At 38.7% G+C, this 21777-nt stretch overlaps 1 protein-coding gene across 2 annotated transcripts in view; it reads right to left on the reverse strand.

Moving 5' to 3' along the window:
- Nucleotides 1-21777, reverse strand: part of ttc28 (tetratricopeptide repeat domain 28) — a 261955-nt gene that overhangs the window by 232486 nt on the left and 7692 nt on the right. The window lies entirely within an intron of this gene.

Below are 21777 nucleotides of genomic sequence, written 5' to 3' on the forward strand. Positions count from 1 at the left end.
TACAGTATAGCAGTATACTGTAATATATATATTGTATCGTTGTCCCTGTATCATGATACGCATCGAATTTGCCAGATTCCTGCTAATACACACTCCTAGTAAAGAGGCTACTTAGAGCAACAACAGTATCCTTAGATTGACCTGATATGATCAAATATAGCAAACAAAAATGCAAAAGCCACTAGAATTTTCCTGACCTTACTTTTTCTTCTATGCAGTTCATGTCCTGATGGACGATCCTACCAGAATACAAACTTGAGTTCTAGGTTAATAGAACACTTGCCAGTTCATGTCTGCACGACTGATGGTAGACGAGGGTCGCAGGTGGCTTTAAAACTGTCTTTAAACTCAACAACATCTGCAGCAGCAACTGTCAAGATGGGGACGGTGATAATTGATGTTCATTATCGCCGACGTTAATCACCGCAGTGTCCTCCACTAGATAGTTTTAATTATTGCTGTAATGACACGAACGTGCATCTGCCAGTAACGCAGCGTCACTGTAAGAGTAGTGAGAGTCACTCTGAGAACAACCGTCCGGAATATACCTCCAAGACGTTTCTGCTGAATCATCACAATTAATATCAAGAGTGAAAATCAAAGCGCTCTTTTCAAATTAATCTTTAAAACACTGCAAGCAGTGACAATAGAATTAATAAAACAAATGTAATCTAATCTAGTCTTCTTTTAATTGTAAATAATTATTTCATATTTCATCATTTCATTTAATTTGGACCTGTTTGGATATGAAGAAATAACCACCATGGTGGAGTTCATTATGCAAACATGTTTACTTTCATTTATTTATACATCTTTAAATGGGTAGAACAATAATTTGCAGGACCATGACTACACAGTTTTTTTGCTAGTGTGTTGATTGTGTTATCAAACACTCATTAATCATTGCTTGTGTTTTAAAACAGTGCTTGGTCTCAGTAGAAAATGGAACAAGTGAGAATCTAGTAATAACGTACCTTCTTTACACACATAAGACATTAGCTTACGATGGAGTTTGAAGTAAGAACTGTTTCGTTCACAACTTAGAGTAATACGGGACATTCTATAAGAAGGTTCTGTATTAAACTCTCTTTGTAACGAATCAAATTGTTGTGACTTTAAACTTTAAACCTGATCTCTGACAGCCTTAAGTTGGACTCCTGACCTGTTAGTTATACATAATGTTTTTAAACAATGTAATAGTTACTTACTTTAGTGCAGGGCACACATACTTCAAGGGAGACCAGTTTACAAAAGGTACTAAAGTGGAATTCTTTACATAATTTAATCTGTGTTGAATTGTAAATCAGTTATTAATTAACAATACATAGGAAAGTATATCTAAAATATACGTAATCTAAAAGTCATGTTCAGCTCTACAGTTAGAATCTTGACTCATCTTGTTATTGAGCAGTTATTGAGGGAAAAAGAGCCTGATGTTGAGGGTCCGTCAATACTACACCGTTTCCCAGGAACTGAGAAAATAAGTTATCAAGCCGCCATCTGCTCCTGAGGTCTGTTACTTCTTTGTTTCCAACTTGACTTTATTCTTATTGGACGAAGACCAGATTTGCCGAAGTCTCACTAACGACCGAACCCACAACGGTTGATTTAATGTGAGCTCATTCTCAACACTCCTGGTGTCTTGACCGAAAAGAAAGAAAGAAAGTTTGAGCGACGCCATGCCAACCTCACATCTGGTTTTGTTGTTTGCTGCCAGACTCGGGATCACGTCTAAGTGAATTTAACTAGAACACGTCTGTTCAAAAAAACACTTCAGATGTTACGGTGCTTGCTAGGACCTCCTGGCAGAACTGGCAGAACCATTCTCTCAAGGTCAATACGGTATCCTTTTCCTCGGCCCGCCGAACTTGCTGATGAAGGGCGTCTTGATATCTTCGCTGACTCATCAGCGAAGTATCAGTTTGTGTCAAGAAAGCCGATTCTGGCCCGCTCGACTAGATGCTATGAGGCTCCTCGCTTTACAGCGAGAGCAAGCATTATATCAGATGCTCAATTTGTTAATAATTTATAGTCGGCACCATCATTTACTCGTTTCCAGTGATGGCCTTTTATTTTAAAATGCAACTATCAATCAAGAGAATCTGAGAAATAAATTATGATTTCTGCTGCTAACAAGTTTTTTTTTCAAGGATTTGTTATTTTTCCTGATCAAAACACTGTCGGGGAAAAATGACAATATTCCGAAGAGTGAGGTTTGAGGTCGACTAAAGCAGCGGCGTGTAAAATCCGGGGAAATTGAGCATTACTCTTCCAGATGCCGTTTCAATATTTACTTACGCAGATCTTGTATAATTAATCATCTGAAAAAAAAAGGCTCTTCGGTGGTCTAAGTGATCTAGCATGAGCACTTAACCTACACCGCTTTTTATCAAAAAATGAAACTATAAAAGTACGAGTTCAATGAGAAAGCCGTCATTTTCTGTGAGCTCACGGCTTGTCTGCCTGCCAGGAGTCGTGTTGCCGGCATTGATGTGACGTTGAGATCGGGATATAAAAGCGGCGAAGCAATGAGTTTTCGGTCTGTCACTTCATTACCTGATTCGCTGAAGTCGTGCGGGGAAGAACCCCGTGGCGTTGATACCGCCTGGCATTTAGCGGGAGGGATGCAGTTTTTAAAAAGGCTGCGTTCATTCAGCTTTCACTGAAACATGTCTGATCAAAGACGGATGAACTAAACATGCTTTCGCCCTCAGCTTAAAAATAATAAAAGAAGAGCTTTTTCAAAGACAACTCGGTCAATATGATGTGCGGTTGATGAATCGGTAAAAGACAAGAGGAAAAATGAAAATAAAACCCATTGATTTCAGTCTTTGGTTTTCCTGTCACTGCAGGTGGTCCGCCATCTTGTTTTTGCACAATTAAACACAAGACACACCTTCTAACATGAGGTGGAATCTGTACAGAAATCAATTATTAAATGCTTGTTTGAGCAACTGCATAAACATGTCTGGCCGATTTAAGTAGCCACAGTATTAGTTCTGTGGATTATCAACACGATTTTCTAAACCATACTGAAGCAGTATCTTTTCAGAGCCCACTAGATGTTACTCTACACCTGTAATCGATTAGTTGTAGTTGAAAGTTGATCATGACTACATCAGTATTAGAAAAATAAATCAAATGGCCATGACGTCCGCATCACTACTTGGTACTCTGCTGCAACTATGACAGACTGTGAGTGATCTTAGGAAACTATCCTTTTTAACTTTCATTCATCCACGGCAGACATACCTCATTACCTGAGGAGAAGTCAAATCGAAGAAGATTCAGACTTTCAGGACCAAAAAGTCCTCTAGACGTCCTTGATGATACAAAAATAAACTATTATTTGGCCTGTTTCCATTACAATTAGCAAATAAAAGTAGTATTTCTCTAAAATTGCACTTGGAACAAGTTTCTGTTTGTAGGGTATTCAGGGTTTGAGAAGACTTCAAGCATAACACAGTTTTTTGTGGCGTTTATTATTACACAAGTACAACCAGAATCAAAACTGTTGTGGAGTTGGACTCCTAATCCTCTTTGTTTTCATGTGAGTGTGCTTAGTGGTTGCTTAACCGGACACTAGGAATGTGTAACTGGCCCAATTATATCATCGAGGTCAAATACAAAGAAATTAGTTTATTATTTAAAAAGAAAGAATGTTAATCATGTGAGGCCAATTTTAGCATTAAGAATTTTTAAACTCATAAATCACCACTGACCGACATCACAACACGGTGGTTCTCAAACTATATTTTCTATCCCTCTCCTATCTATAAATTCATTTAAAACCTTTTTGTTTCTATTCTGCCTAAATAAATCAATTTATTTTTCAACCATTTGCATACACACTTTTACAGACTATTTAGTTAAATGTTTGCGAAAGAACAAAACAGCCATGCTGTGTTCAAAGACAGCTCGTAATTTACTAATGTCTAATATGACGATACCTAGTTTCAAAGGGAAATATTTATTCTTTTTTTTCTGGCTAACTGTATTGAATTGTTTTCATTTTGTCGCTGATGACCCACTTTAGGAAGCGCTAATATAGGTTCTGTTTAAAAGTACCCCTTCAAACATGCATAGTATTTGTTGCATTTTCAATTTAAAATTGAATAATTTATTTTTCAGGAAATTCCTTCGAAAGGCGAAATAAATCGGGTCAACCAGCCAAATTTTGAAGCACTGAACGAATTGAGGAGCAAATATGGTTTACAATGATGGTTTTACTAAAATAAAAGTAAATGACAACAGTGGTTTCATCTCCATGTGATCCACCAACAAGTGATGTTAATCCCCTTCAACATCATCAATCCAAAACAACATATTCCATTGATCGTTTCCCAGTCGTAAGCGCCAACGTTGTCCGACCGACTTTCTATTTCTGTTGTGTGTGTGAATGATTGTAAACGCTGGAGTGGTGCAGCGGAGCCTCTGGTCAAATACCGAGCTGGTATCCATATCAACTCCGGCATCTGTCAGCCACTCGCACATAAACACACCACCTGTACCCAGCACTCCTCGGCAGATATTTCACCGCCGGCCGCAACCATTCCGCTGCTGTCGTTATTGTTTCTGCCGCCTTTTCCTCGTGAAACTCATTATTGAGGAAAAGAATTGGAGGCAAAATCCCAAGTAAGACACGGCGGTCCGGGCACTCAAACAGAGTAATTGTAATTACCTGACACAAGTAAGTAATTTAGCTGCCTAAGAACTAGCCTTGAGATCTAGAAGGAGCACTTTGGAAGAATGAATTAGACTTGAGGCCATTACACACCAAACCCACTCAGACAGAGGAAGAAGATTCATCTTTCACCAAGAAGAATTTGAATATTTGAATAATCTCATGTGTGACTGATCACAGAAAAATGCTAGCATTATACGAGCGGCTCGTTGTTCCGGACCGACTTCCAAACATTCATTAATTATTTCAAACCATTAATCATACACGACATGCCTGTTTAGTCAATAATTACAGAGGAACTTTCACCGTGCTGCTGTGAACAGACCAAATGAGGTTGTTTTGATGAATAGTGACTAAACTGAATTGTACCATTTGCTATTTTTTACTGCAGCTTGTTGGTCTAGAAAAGTGTTTCAATGAATCACAAGTATTTAAAAGCGTTAACAAGAATGTTGCGGACAGTTAGAAAACTTTGGGGGTTTTTTCACATGAAAACTAGGTCTGCATCAATGTCACATTTTAGAAACAGGTGATTCTATCAATCTTGCTTAATCTAGTTAAAACTAATGAAATGTCTGAACTATTATTTATTTTGATCTCATCAAGTCTTTTATATTTCCTTTCACTATATCTGTGATTTACATCAAATCATACACTTCATCTACACTACAACAGATCGAACAATATTCTCATTAGAAGTTAAAAAGAGGTGGATTGAGAAAAGTTATTTTAGGCTCTTTTTCATTTGTTCACTGAACAGAAAAATGTATTACACAAAATAAAAAATACACATACTTAAGAAGGTGTAAATCGAGTTTAAAGATTTGCTTCTTTTTAATCTGAACGACTGCCTTTTTCAGCGATCTTATACAATATAAACGTTAAAAACACTGAGAGAGCGTAAAGTTTCAAACTCTTAAATACCAAACTACATAATAAAATCCTTGCAAATATTACTACATATAGTAAAAACAAATAATTTCCCTAAAGACATGGGTTGAACTCCAGTCCACCAAACAAGTTACATTATGTTCATGTTGATATCGATATTGAAAAAAACATGTCAGTGTTAGAGAAGATCAATAACATACTGTTGCTTTTAACAATTCCAAAGAAATTTAAATACAAAGAAAACTAGGATTGATGATCTTTCGAGAATGAAAAGACAATGTTACCACCAGACTCGTACTTCCCTTTAAAGCCAATTCGGTAAACATACATTGTGTTTGGCTAAAGACCTCAGCTGCTAAAAGATTTACCAGTTGCGTAATTGATTTTGAAACCCTGACTATAGATTAAAAACAACATATAGTCCACTTAGTTTTCAAAAGGTTACCCAATTAAATTGTGGCAAGTTTGGAGGGGGATCTTTTTTTAAGAAAGTTTAGTTTTGTCAAATAAAGTGCTCCATTTCAAGAGGGACTTTTACAGACGAGCAGAAGGTATTTGGATGCAACACTAATAGACTCAAGGACTCATTCATTAATCTTAAGACATTTTTATTTGTTCGGCTTTTCCTTGATTTTCTGGAACTCCTGTGTTGTTCTCTGTGATATTGACCTTTAAAGTATATACTTTATTGAATATTGTTTTGATTGTTTAAGCGCTTTGTGATCCTGGTCTGGAAAAGCGCTATATAAATATAAATTACTTACTTATTTACTATTTGAGTGTATGATTCTGAATTTGAGGGAAGGAGTGGAGTGAAAAGTTGATGCTATTCTATTTAATGTTAATCTTCATATTCTTTCCTTTGCGTTATTTCCTTTGATCCTTGTTCTTTATACTTGCACTTGACATCCAATGACTTAGTTCTTTTGTTTGCGCTTCGTTCTTGTTTTTACGAAACTTGTTTCTAAACTGGAAACCCAATTTCCCAAAGGAGATCTCCAGAGGGATTAATAAATTCAATTCTTCTATCCATCTATCTATGTTTTAAGTGTGTTTATCAATTTAAATTCAGCCTGAAATAGAAGAAATACAAATGTTTCAGGCGGTGCATAAAAAGAGAAATCACTCTGGTGGATAACTCTGGTTTTTCTTAGTATACAGTGGAAAACTTCACTTCTCTCAAACTATACAACATTAATAAAGTCCCCTTCCACACCTGAACAGAGAATCAATGAAAGCTTCATTCCTGTGCAAGTCTGCGTACGAAACCAGGCCATTACCACTTGGGTGAGACACTGAAGAGATGTGGTGAGAAACACAGCGAGAAGCAATAGAAACTCCAGAGTGTTAATTATACATCAGTGGCTTCCACACTTCAGAGCGAGAAATCTGCTCACAACATGCAGCGGAGCAGGTGCAATTCAGCTCCTGGATGTGACACCGAGGAAGATCATTGTATTCCAGTCACCTTAAGTTGGGACGACTGAATCGGGAAGCAGTTGTGGGACGCAAAAACAAAGCCCCGGTGCTGCTCTTCATCTCCCCATGCTTATGCAGTGTATACTAATGGGCTTCCCGGTGGTTGCTCTCGGCACTATCCCACATATCCCCCGATGGGATGGCTTCCTCCATGTAGCGGTACAAGGCTGTGCTAATTCTGGAGACTTCCAGCTCCTGGGCCCCGAGATCTGCCGAGCTTTCCCAAGTGGGCGGAACCGGGCGCGACCGAGGCCGACGACCAGAGGAGCCCCTAAAAGAAGAGGGGATGCACATCTGTATAACCACAGGAGCGATAAGCTGGGAGCAGGGTGCAATTGTTTTCCTCATTTCCTCGGGCTTCTGGGGTTGATCCGCTATCAGCAGTGCGCCGCCACGCCGCGAGCATGTCAATGAGCTTTCATTCTCTGGGTCTTTTGACATTTTCTTGCCATGGAATAGCAAGCAAAAAAAAAAAAGCTATTAAGCCAGTAATCAATTTGTTGTATCCAGAGGGAAAAAAGCATTGGGTAGTTTCAGACATTCTTTAACATGATTGAAAGTTTCTGGTTTGAGGTGCTTACCAAGGCTTTGACACATTTTATTTCTTTTGGGACACTGGGACCTGAGGCAGTTAATTTTCTGAATTGCTTATCTGGTAAACAATATCAGATACAAATAACAACAAAAAAGTTTCAAATCCAATATGTCTAACACGTCCTGGCATTTCATAAGAAGATTTGTTGTTACTGCCCGCCGGTGGTCAATCAATGACGACCCCCGGTGAAGCAGAAAAAGTATAAGTTGTTGCTGTACAAGATGAGCTTACTTGTGTTCAGGTGCTACATTTCACACAAAATAAGTATTTCCATACGCGTGAAGTACTGAATATTAGACACCTTAAAAGGGCACCTGGTGTTATCATCAACGTTGTGAATCCCAGCTGAACTCCATGCTAGTTTTCACCCATGTCGGGTCTGGTTTAGTGACAAGTCGGTGCGACAGATTTACTTATTTCTGCCTTGACCAACAATCCCTTTCAGCAGGGATCCAATAAGGTCCAGTTGGGTTCACGCATATAGAAAAGCCGAGAGTAGTATTGCACGAATTCTGAAAATGTCAGCAGTTAATCTCAACTCTTATTACAGAAAAATAGTGAAGCCTGAACTTTATATGTAGAAGCAGGCATCTTGGTTTTTACCACACAAACAAGTAAATGTCAAACGTATAAACAAGGGAACCTACTGAAAGGAAACAATACCATGTTCTGAGATAAGGTAGTAACTAGACCAAACATACATTTTGGTGCTTTATTTTCAACGTTTCCTGGCAAAGCCCGGAAACACAATTTAGTACTGAAATAATATTGCAGAACATAATACTGTCCCAATGGAAAAAAGTGTAAAAATACTTTTTTAGTTTTGAGACAAGTTTTCCATCATCATATCAACATATTATTGTACACGTTCTGACATGAGAAAAACATAAATGATACCCACACCTACTCATGGTTACTAAACCAATAACATAACTTCCTGTTTGCAGTTTCAAAGGAGACAGAGTCTAATAACGTGGACCCCTTAGTAATCTATCATGAATAGAACACACAAAATCCTCAAATATTCAACTTTTACAAAGGGTCTGGTGTTCAGCAAATCTTTATTTACTGGACTTTCATTTAGCAACTATCATACCTTCTTGTTTAGTACGGTCGGTGATTAAGTAGCTCAGACGCCTTCAGATAAATCATCCGACACATGCTGTACTTTCCATACATAATAGCAAAAAAGGCTTCCAGACAGTTTTTATTGGCCCTTAAAGTCACAATATGTATTTAATGCGGCTCACACTGTAAAGAAAACGGAAGAAAAATGACTTCATACGTACTATATTATTCTTAAAATAAATCTTGTAAGACGATGTGAGTAATGCAAATCCATTAACAACTTAACCTGTGATAAGGGATTCTTCCATTAAAAAATAAAGATGTTTTTTTATTTAACGTTATACCGCGGAGAATGCTTGCAAACATGGTTCTGGACCTTCTTCACGGGTGTGTGCCTGAAGTGAATCAACAATATAATCACCTAAATCCATAACCAAATGTAAAAAAAAGACTCCCAGAAGCTGAACAAATTGTGAATCTGAAGTGTTGATGGGCTTCACAGATTACGATCGGGGTGACATCAGCCGGTTCTGACTCATTTAGCCTCGGGACCGTCTGGAGACGAGCTCACCGGGTGAAGCCCGGGTCACGACAGACCGATGACATCAAATGAAATCATCCGACGCCCGAACCTTTTATTTCTACACGACGCAGGCCACCTCTGCTGCTCAAAGGGACGCTCAGAGTGACACGGAAGATGTTTTTGTGATCTTTTTATGCTTGATATTGTGTTACTTTGCAGGCAGATTGAATTTTACCCAGCACTGCAATTTGCCGGGCGCCTGAGTGGCAGAGACAAAACCACTTGGCCACCAACACAGCAAGGAGAGGGATTCGTAATCGAGGCTCAAACGTTTGTATTAAGGACAAAACAGCCGTCAAAAAACTAGCAGGACGGATCACAGATTTCATTTTCAAGCCTGTTGAACCACGACAGTCTTTGAAAGCATGCTGATAAAATGGGGTTTTAAATTTGAAATTACTTTATAAATAAAGTACACAAAGCCGTCTACCAGGGGTGTGAAAATATCTATACACCAGTTTATGGAACTATTTCTTTCCACAATACTTTAAAAAGTTTTATTTATTTTTTATTTCAGGGTAAATTCTAATTTTCTAATCTTCAATTAAGATGTAAAACTTCACAGCATTTGTTCATTTTAGTGTTACAATTACACTTCTGGTCACTAAGTGGCAGCAGTATTTACGCCCTCCGCAGCTAAAGGTGCGTTGAAATCCTTCAAAATCTCTGCGATAACTGAGGATGAGAGGATACAGTCGAATTCAGAAGCTTTTAACCCTGGTGTGTGGTTTGGTTTTAAACAAAATTAAAGCAGTTACAACTTTGTCAAGTGTCATGTGGTCTTTAAATTCTGCAACACCAGAGTAAAATATTTGGATATAAAATCGTAATATATAACTAATCGGGGGTACACGGTGGCACAGTGGTTAGCCTTCAGGTCCGGAGGGAGGCAACTTGTATGTTCTGCCCATATTGCATGGGTTTATTCAGAGTACTCCGGTTTCCTCCCACAGTCCAAAAACATCCAGAGGATGGAACAGGGAAATTGTCGATAGGTATGAGGTAGTGTCTGAATGGTTGTATGTCTTCTTGTCCACTGCGACAGACTGGCGTCCGGTTCAGGGTGTCCCCCGTCTCTCACCCGAAGAAACTGGAAAGTCTCCAGCCCCCTGTGACCCCCATAAGGGAATAAGCGGTAGAAAATGTATCAAAAGTTTGAGCATGTCTTTGTTTTAAGGCGTAAACAAGAATTTTGTGCAGTCATGAGTCGCCCACCAAAGCTTCGAAAGACTCAAAGAAGAAGTTTAATTTGAGGTTATAAATCGGATTAGTAAGATGAAGCCTTTTCATCCGGTTTTTGTGAATATGCCAGCTCAAATACTTCTTGTGACATGTCGCAGTAGAACCATCAAACATAATACAGGATCATTAGCCAGAGTACTCTGTATTCCCCGGCGGGGCACGACTGCAGTTTGGAAGCCACCAAAGTAGGAGACGCCGCTGCATACCAAAAAGAAAACTTTGACTTTGATGTATCTGACACAGCTGCCGAGAAGTGCTGTCGAAATCAAAACAGCAGAATGGCGTGTGATCACATCTCCTCCGCCGCGGCTTTAGAACGCGCCGCCGCTTGACCGCAAGCTTTTCTCAAGGCAGAAAAAAAAAACAACTCAAAAGTCGTTTAAATGCCCCTCGCTCATTTCGCAAATTTTCCAGACAAATAATTTCAGGTTAGTGTCTGCTAGCGCCAACCCCGCGTCCGTCCCGCTCGCCCGGGTCTATAATTAAATGCCGTTCATTTGACTTGTTCATTAGTTGGCTGGATGGAAGCTAAAGGGAACCCTCTCATTAGTGGTTCATGACTCGGCTCGCTCCGTGGCGAAGTCCGAGAAGGCAAGCGGAAAACAGCGGAAAAACAGCGGCCGCCCGGGCGGAGAAGGGGAAAAAAAAGACAGCGAGACCTTATTTTAACCCGACGCACAAACTCATGAAGAGGAACAGAAGTCTTAAGAACACTATAATCATATGGTTAAGACACTGCAGATGTGCAGGATTCTTTTAATCCCAGAGGAACACACACAGAGGAGCACGTCAGGCCTGTTGAAAACAATGCATGCAATAAAGTCGATGAACCACAACGACCTCACGTCATTCCAAAAAAATGCTGTCTTATCAACAAGTAAAATTAAATTAAGTTAACATATAAAAGTTGTTAAAAAACGTTTTTTTAAATGATTTATTTGATTTAGAAAAGTCATAACTTTATTTATCTCAATGGTGCTTTCACTACTGCAACAGTTGGTCTGAGACGACTGTTGCATTCATTTCTATAATGCCTGAAGACTTCTTTAAGCTTTGACACAACAAGACAGACATTTCACTCATTTTTTTGTTAACAAACGCATGTGTGGACTATGAGCGTGGGTCCAGGACAATGCAATGTCACTATTAAAACAGCGGAGGGAGCCAGAAACACATGTGTTCAATCTTCCATGGTGCTTCTCAAATACTGCAGCAGTCAGTTGCTACATAATAGTCGGAATACTAGGGATAATTAACAACTCTTTTCAGTGAGGATTGGACCAGTGGGAAGTTACACCCCTTCACTGTTCCTCTTCAAACATCTTCCTTTGATTCATCCGAGCTATGTCGTCAACATTCTTTCAGACAGATGGGGGCAGTATGCGCAGAATACCAGGGGTTGTGATTTACTCTATGAAATCATCATCAGACACATTTTACTACTCTGTCTACACCAAAGACATGGACATAAATAACAGCTACAGAGCAACACGATCCGACCAAATATTTATAAAGCAGATTTTCATCAGTCAAACACAAATAATGTCAAACACATAAATGATCAATTAAAAGTCTGGTAATCTCCATGAACTATACTGAAGTCAGTGTCGCAGACATTGTTAAATAAAGTTAATTCCTCCATTAAAGTGGCTGTCAAATAAATTAAAAACATGTCTATTATTATGACATCAGCCCAACGATGTCATGCATTAGTCATCATGGTGAGTTATATTGCGAGCAGCGTTTCCTGCGCCCGGCGGTCACTTCACTTTGGCGAAAAATAAATAATAATAATCACACCCTAGGGAACTTTTTTATGTCTATGTATGACATCTCTGACTGTGTATTGTGAAAAACCTACTGCTGTGTTACTTCGACCTGGCATATGTAAAAAAAAAAAAAGAAAAAAGAATGGATTAATGAACGCTTGGCTTTATTTACTCAATCCTTATGAAACTGGTAGTACTGTGAACAAAAGAACACATATATTTAACAGTAGAAATCACACCTTCATTTGCTCAATTATTTTCTACTGTTTAACGGCTGGAAGTTGCGATTAATAATTTAAGTTGAGGAAAAATGAGATTTTTTAATGGAAATTCACAACTGTTCATGGGATGTCAATGAGCTAAAAACGTTGAAATATATAGTTTTACTTTAAAAATGAAACCAATAAGTACATATAATGTGAAATATTATAACGATGTAAAAACGTCACTTATTGTTACTTTAATTTACAGCAAATGAAAAGCTACTCAAGTGTTTATTTCTAAAAAATAATGGAGTAGAAGTGAATATTTTCCAGGGAAAAATGCTGAACTCAACAAGACAACTCATCTGAGATCTTCACATCATTAGCATGAAGTTGGCTAGTTGAGCTTCAGAGATCCAGACGCTTTTTTTTTGGAATAACTGGATAGGTAAACAGTGTGATGTCAGCCTTGGCACAGATTCAGGCTAACATTAATATTTATCGGGTTGCATATTAAAAATTAATTACCACATGATTGTGGACTAATTTACATAAAGCACTGCCAAATTCAGCTGTTTTTTTTATGAAGGAGGGAGATTTCATTTGCAGGATAAAAGTTGCCGGTTCAGCTATTTATCTTCACACAACAATGGAACCAAATGTCGAAAGATGTTGTAAAGCTTGAAAATGTGTATTTTTTAAACAACCAACGTTGGGTCAACATTGCACTTGTGGTAACCTTTCCCATTGGATTCTGGGATTCATTCTACACACAAAAAAATGTAAGTAAGTAAGTAATTTATATTTATAAAGCGCTTTTCCAGACCAGGGTCACAAAGCGCTTAAACAATCAAAATTATAATCAATAAAATATATACTTAAAATGTCAAAAATGTATTTAAACAATGATTTTCCAGCTACAGTTTTGATGGAAATTAATTGTCTTAATACAAAAACTGTACTTCAATTATAAAAGACATTTATTTATTTTTTTAAATATTGATTTCTTTTATTTATTCATCAGGCTTTTTATACGTTTTTATCATCATATTCTTCACGTATAACTGCATCTAATCATTGTTGTTTTCTTCAGTCAAGTTTCCATCTAATATTCTCCCCATCAAACATATTTTCCTTGGCTTGAATGCTTTGTTGTCTCGCCAAACCTGTATTTATTCTGTTAATCCTGACAGGCGCACATTTATCATCTTCATCCACATGAAACATCCACAGGTCTTAAAATCAAACCCTCTCTTCCCTCCACAGCGTCACCGCCATGCACTGCGGGGGAAAGAAGCTTTCCGTCTCATCGGGGTGTCAGCATCTATTCTGTGCACAATTGCTGGATATGCTGTTGCTGTAATTACAGTCTCTTTTCAGCTCTTCACACCCCGTGACCTTTTCCACTCATTGTCTCCGTGAAAAACCCAAAGCTCCTCCAGTGGGACGCACGGGGACGTTTTTATGCCGGGGAAAGTGAAAAATGTACACAAGCGATTGCAATTCGCTGGGAAAATAAAAAATATGTCACGGGCTCATTTGGGAAAGGATTTGACGAATCATTACGAGTGGCTGCAAACAATAAACACTCAAGGGGGAGAGAACGCTCGTGATAAGAACCGTTATAGCCGATAATCAGCGAGGGAAGCGAATGCCAAAGACGTTTCCCTTGACAGTTTGAACTCTCTTGTAACTTTCCCGTCAGCTCGGGTGATGAAAGAGAGAACAGTTTGATTCACGGAGGTGTAGAGCAGAGGCATGAAGGATACTGCACCTCTTTCAGGCTGACAAATGTTTCATCTGAAAACATATGGCAGAGGAGGATGGCCTTGCTGATGTGCAGGCAATGTTTGTGTATTCAGTTAAAAGAATATTTGAACCGACTTTTCTGGATGCAGTCGGCCACAAGATCTTGAATCTGTTGATAATGATACGTGCCTTTTGGCTTCAAGGTGAGATCTCCAACAGATGCTAGCAATAAATGCTCTGTCCATTTTAAGATATAAGTATAAGCACCAATAGTTGCTTCAGGGTAATGACACCAACGGACCGATAATGCAGTGTTTTCATCCTTGAAAATGGGGACAGGCAGCGACTAGTGATGACATCACACATTGATAACGAATGTCAATATTGTTGAATATTTGAAAATATATAATATACTAAAATCTTCTATTTGGATTTGCAATGAATCTGTAACAATGTAAACGGAAGAGGGATGTTTTTTTAATTTCTTTTCATTTAATTCATTGTTAATTGTCTTATTTATTTTATTGAAAGCTTTGTCTTTATACTGTCTTGGGGAATAGGGTATAACGGTATACAGTAGTGTGCAAAGGTTTTAGGCAGGTGTGAAAAGATTCTGTAACTAAGAATGTTTTAAAAAATATAAATAATTATTATTTTATTTTATTTGTTGCCTTCAAACCAGCATGGTTTCAATTCTTATGTTCCTATAAGAATTGATGTTGACAAAGTCAGGGGTTTTGTAGGATTCTAGTGTATGATCAACCAATTATACCAACAGGTGCTAATGATCATCAATTTCACAAGTAGGTTGAAACACAGTCATCAAGTGAAAAAGATACGGTTGTGTAGGAGCTTAAAACAAACTCTGCTACCAAGCTGAGGTTGTGGAAGTTTCATGTCACAGGTCGTACACACACACAGACACAAGGTAGTTCTACTGCATCAGCAAGGCTTCTCCCAGACAGAGATTTCAAAGCAGACTGGGGTTTCAAGATGTTCAAGCTCTTTTGAAGAAGCACAAAGAAAAAACGTTGAGGATCGTAGACGCAGTGGTCTACAAGGAAACTTAGTGCAGCAGATGAAAGACACATCAAGCTTATTTGCCTTCGAAACAGGAAGATGTCCAACTGTGCCATCACCTCAGAACTGGCAGAAACCAGTGGGAGCAGGTACACCATCTACTGTCCGCAGAAGTCTGGCCAGAAGTGTCTTCATGGAAGAGTCGCAGCCAAACATTCCTCTGACATGGAAACAAAGCCAAGCGACTCAACTATGCAGGAAAGCATAGGAACTGGTGCCGAAAAATGGCAGCAGGTGCTCCGGACTGATGAATCAAAATGGTAAATATTTGGCTGCAGCAGAAGTAGTTTGTTGCCCCGAAGGGCTGGAGAGCCGAATAATAATGAGTGTCTACAGGCATCAGTGAAACATGGTGGAGGTTCCTGCTATTTTGAGGCTGCATTTGTGCAAATGTAGTTGGATATTTGTTTAGGATTAATGGTATGAATGCTGAGAAATACAGATACTTATCCATCATCATAACCATCAGGGAGGCGTATGATTGGTCCAGAGATTATTCTGCAGCAGGACAACGACCCTAAGCATAAAGTCAATGTCATTAAGAAATATTTTCAGCGTAAAGAAGAAGAAGAAGTCCTGGAAGTGATGGTATAGACCCCCACAGAGCCCTGATCTCAACATCATGGAGTCTGTCTGGGATTACATGAAGAGACAGAAGGATTTGAGAAACATCTACAGAAGATCTGTGGTTAGTTCTCATAGATGTTTGGAACAACCTACCATTTCCTTCAAAAACTGTGTGCAAGTGTACCTAGAAGAATTGATGCTGTTTTGAAGGTAAAGGGTGGTCACACCAAATATTTATTCGATTTACATTTATCTTCTGTTCATTCCCTTCATTTTGTTAATTGATGAAAATAAACTATTAACACTTCCATTTTTTAAAGCATTCTTAGTTTACAGCATTTTTTCACACCTGTCTTAAACTTTTGCACAGTACTGTATATATGTATATATATATCCATCTATTTGCATTTGGAATTAATCTGTAACAATATAAACAGAATAGCAACATTTTTTGTTATTCTTCTTATTAAGTTTCTTATTAATTGTCTAATTTATTTGATTCAAAGTTCTGTCTTTATAACATCTTGGGGAAGACAGTTTCTTGGCATAGGTACGCACCGTCTCGACTGTGTCTTAGTTTAACAGGCAACTAATGTCAAAACTCTAATGACTAACTCATGTTTCAAATGTTGAAGTCTCTCATGTTTTGAAGTTATCACTTTATAAAGTGTCTGTCTGAAATCTCGGCGAATGACGTAATAATGGGTTTCACTCATCCTCCAGCCAGTTTTAACCATGGCCCGCTTTGTTTATACAACGAGTCACTTGCAGGTGGAGACTTCCGGGATTGATGACGTGCATTGACAAACCTTGATGCTTGACCAGTCAAAAGTGTGAAGTGCATAAGAAGGTGTAATAAGAAGGTGTAATTGCAAAGTCAGATCAGCAGCTCTGCTCTGAGTATCTGGCTTATGATAAAGCTCTGAACCGGGTCATGGTGAGTTTGTGAGGAAGTGGATTCAACTACCAGCATCACAATGATATACGAGTTACAGGTAGCTATAGACAACTGTATAGAATACTGTGATGAAAACACTGTACAAGATCGAGGCACAATGTCACCCTCTGCCATTAAGGATGTCGTCAACCGAACGTCAGTCACGTCTAATCGAGGTCGAAGGATTGAATCAGTTGATTCACAAAAGCTGATTGATCGTGGGAGCTCGAGCATTTGCACAGGACTAAACGTCGCCACAAACCCTGTTGACTGGAGTGGTTTGTACAAACACTCATTTTCAACATTAATCACACATTGAAACTTGAGTGCTTTCTCTACAGTTCCCCTTGACGGCGGCTCAATGGGATGAAACGCGAGCAGACACACACAAGTACGGGACCCTCGTCTATAAAATGACACCCTATTTTGTTCTCATTTAAGCTTTTTATATTCACCAAAAGGGCGAGCGAAAAAAGGGCCCGGAGCTGTCTCGGGTCATTAAGCCGCACATTTTCTTTCTGAATGTGTTTGTTGGCACTCGCTGCAGGGGGAGCTGACAGATTAGACGGGGGGGGGGGTTCCTTCACCAGCCGCCCGTGGGCTTCAGGAGGGTGGGCCGCTCACAGTGGCGACAGAAGCAGGCCTGTCAACGTTTGACGGGCCAATCCTGAGGTACGCCGGTGAAGGTTGCGGGGGGGTGATTGATGATATTATGTTCTTACAATAGATCCGAATGCCGGCACACTTGTGAGGTTTAATCCCTGCTCCGTCATCCAACATCTTCACGTGGCAGATGGCCTGTACGACACCGGGCACTACAGCACATCTCTGGTCCCCGAGGCCCCCCCACATCAGTGGCAGGACCATCATCACTAATCAGGCGGAGGCAGCAATGCATAACACCGTGGCGTACAATCATCAGTCGTCTGTTCACTGGATACATCGGTGCTCTGAACACGCTGGCAAGAGAAACGTGGTTTATTACCAGAAAACTTTTGTAGAAACATCTATGAAAACAATACAATGGTGATTCTTTTTTTGTTTTTTTTTAATGATTTGCATGTCTTTTAAAAGTACTAACTCAACTCAAATGACAATTCACACAATGCACTACAACAGCTGAGTTCTAACTACAAAGGTTTTAGTTGAGTGAGACTGGGCTTGTTTAAAGGTGGGGTAGATGTTCTTCAAAATGGTGTGGTCATGTTACGTTTTGAATTTACTCCGTTGAGAATGTTCTCTGAAACAATAATTGTCACTAAACATGGGTCAAACCACAGATGAGTTTGATTGACATTACTTTCCTAACATTTTAGGTGGCATTATATTGATATGTTCCACTGGTGACTAAAATGATGAATGTAAAATGTAATTATTCTAGAAGATGAGTAATTTGCTGAAATTGAAGAATGGAGTATTAGTAAAAAAATATATCTCCTACATTTAACTTTTAAATTATTTTAGCACGCATAATTAACGATAATGATAAGCTTGTTTATAGTCTTGAAATTGTCATTAGTGAACGTGCTCTTTTAACACAAATCCCAATCAAGAGTTTTTTTATGCACAATAGTAATGTTTCACGTCCATATTGTTGCCATTTTATATTATATTTTAAATGTTTATTTGAGCTTCTGCGTTAAAGTATGCCTGTGTGTGTTGAGTTTCTGTCACAAAACAATGTTATACTAGATTTCTAATCCTATTAAATGATAATGAAACTCTTACAGGTACACATGAAAGAGAAACTCGTTTTGTTGTTGTGATGTGCTGAACACTAAGAGTGAGAATAGATGCAGATTGTTCGACTTCTTATTTATGTCCAACTAACCTGTGATTATAAGATCATGGTTAATTTCTGTATATTTGATGTTTGATTGAATATAATGAGAGATACATTTATAAACCAGGCAGGCAAACTAAGAACTCATCCTGTGCAGTCACATTACTGAAAACCTGTCCTTCAACATGGATTTATTACATTTTCTAGGACAGACTAAAGGTGGATCATTGTGACTGGCAGACACACTTCCTCTTTGGCAGCACTGCCCCCTCGTGGTGTGGCCAAGAAACGCATCCTGGGAGACTAGACCCAGGATCAGATTTGGCTGTCAATGAGTCGGACACAGTAATCTCTTCACCTGGCGACACAAAGGTAGGAACATCCTCACTGAGTCGGTAACTCCCGGGCAGGAGACAACCACCTAAATCCAAGTCGGAGCACAACTCGGCGAGCTCACATAAGGCCACCATCCCCCCGCCCGACCACAAAGCCTTCATTGTGCTTACACAGCATATAAAGTAGAGAAAAGGGGAATGATTTTAGCAGCAATTTTCAATTATCGTTCAGCCTCACTGGCCTGAATGGAATATTGAAATATCTCCTAAATTAATGTCTTGCGCTGCTCGGGCTCTCGGGAGACGGTGGAGGAACCAGGATTGAGGACTTTATTGGGGCGGTTTAAGACCTGTTGACACAAGGTGCAAGATAAAATTTTATTGAAATAGAAAATTGACAATGTGACCGGGGATACAAGTGGACTCTTGACTGTCTTTTTATTTTACTTCTTGTACACATCAACTTCATTATATCATCAATTTATCTTGGATATATTAAGTAAGTAAGTAATTAGTATTAGTATTTAAATCTCCATGTAATAATCAATGTTACACAGTAATCCAGGATTATGTCCTCAGAGAATACATTTCTAGTGTTTATATAACCACATACCTATAGGGCAAACATGGGGCATAGTGCGTCCCGTGGGCCACTTTCGGCCCTTTGAATGTATTTTTGTGGCCCTGCACTCGTAATGTTAAAGATCATGTAGAAACTTGCACTTTTTTTTTTTTATTATTCAGTATTAGTCCCAAAAATGGCTACAGGGTTTTAGTTTTACGACTTTTTTGGAAAACCGTATTTAAAAGTAAAACAAAACAAAATAAAATCTTATTTGATACATATTTAGCTTGATTTTATATATTTTTTCCTTTATTTTTGCTTGATGACACCCACAAAAACCACTGTATAAAATGTATTCAATTAAATTTCCCAGCACTGCTGTAGAGCCTTTTTACCTCCAACTAATCATTATAAAACACTTGTCGGTTAAGGGATGGAGTCTAATTGCCGAACAATTCCCCCCCCAAATAATTCCACATTATCATCAGTTTTTTCTTCCGAAGACAAAAGTAACTCTGTCTGTGAAATCATCGGATCAATGCATGGCCATCGCTGAGAGGAATTTCTCTCCAATAGAGAGGTGAGTAATGTTTAATCCATGGTGGGTTTATCTACGAGGCCTGGACAAGATCAAAGACAAGACCTCAGAAAACTTGGTATCGATCAGAAGCTCCGGCGGAGAAGACGTGAAGGGACTGTTCAAACTTCTGCCCTCACAAAGTTCACACACAAAACCACTGTGTGACACATGTTAGTTTTGTGAGGATTAGGCATGAATATGATCAGGAGGCTGGTGCTGAGGGCTCAGCTCGAGACCTAGAACACAATCACTTTGGTTTTTAAATGCTCCTTGCATGCTCTTCCTGTGATTGTGTGCGTTTCCTCTGACCAAAAACTGTCGGTTCCATGAGCCAGAGTTAGAAAATGAGCTGCAAGTATAAAGGTCGGCTCGAAAACAAGCCGTTCTTTTTAAGTTGTTTTGACCATTGTGGACAATGCGAAGACATAAAATGACTCTTACCTAAGGATAACCCTGACTTTAAACCGCATAACCAATTACTGGCTCTGATCTGACAAATACAATAAAAAGAAAAAGGCTCATTTAGTGCGTTAAATAAACCCACAGCATTTCCTCCAGGATTAGTGCAGCACAAACAAAGCAGAGACAGTTCAGAGTCACGAGTTCAACGCTGTAATAGTGGAGATGGGTAACAAACCTCATCCAAATACCACACACATTTTAATTTAAAACCGATCGATAATGATTACATGATGAGATGACTCCCATCTCGCTTTATTGATTCAAGCATGATTGCAAAATATATCATCAGACAAGCCGACGTTTAGCTGGTGCTTATGTGGAGGCGGCCATATTGAACAGATACTCGTCATCCGCACAATAGGGGCTTCTTGAATTACTAGGAACATTTAACAAACTAAACTTTGGAAAATGACACAGTAAATATGTATTTTAAAAAGACATTCAATTGAATGAGTTCATGTCGACTGGTGTGGTTATTCACTGGTTTCTTTGTCTTATTCACAATAAATCCAAATGAACTACACACTACAAGTAAATATTGGAAAAAAATATATTCTTCCACTTATTCATGGATGTCATTCCATCACATTGAGGAAAATGTTGCCAGTCCATCACATGACGTGAAAAACATGAAAACTGTTCTACACCACGTGTCAACTCATGGCTCAGGGGCCAAATCCAGCCAGCCAAGTCATTTTCTGTGGCCCACCTGGTTGGTCGGCTCAAATCAAAGTAGAATAATGTTCCTATAAAGATGACAACGCTTAAGACAATCTTAGAACGAGAGATTATTGATTTCAACAAACATAAATATACATTTACATTTTGTTCATCCCAGGACTTAGACAGCAAAATAAATGTTTATCTAATATTTAGCATTTTCTTTATGGTCTAGACTCAGCATGTTGGTTGAAAAGACGCACAGACCCTAAAAACAGTTTCATATCATTTTTAAACTTTAAACTAATTTAATGTTAAGGTAATGTATAGTATGAGGAGTAGAGGTGGAAGTTGAATATTACTTGATTTAGAAAAAGAGAAAACATTCATTATAAGAAACTTGATCTTAAAATAAGACCTAATACTAGATATATGATGCTGGACTAGTGTCTCCTGATCCACACTTCATAAATTGATTCCTCAGTCCAATCGTTCTTTTTCTGACTGTTACCATTGTGTCGGCTCTGGCCGATCGCAGCCATGTA

The sequence above is a fragment of the Callionymus lyra genome, chromosome 1, assembly GCF_982586985.1.
Source record: "Callionymus lyra chromosome 1, fCalLyr1.hap1.1, whole genome shotgun sequence".
Taxonomy (NCBI): domain Eukaryota; kingdom Metazoa; phylum Chordata; class Actinopteri; order Syngnathiformes; family Callionymidae; genus Callionymus; species Callionymus lyra.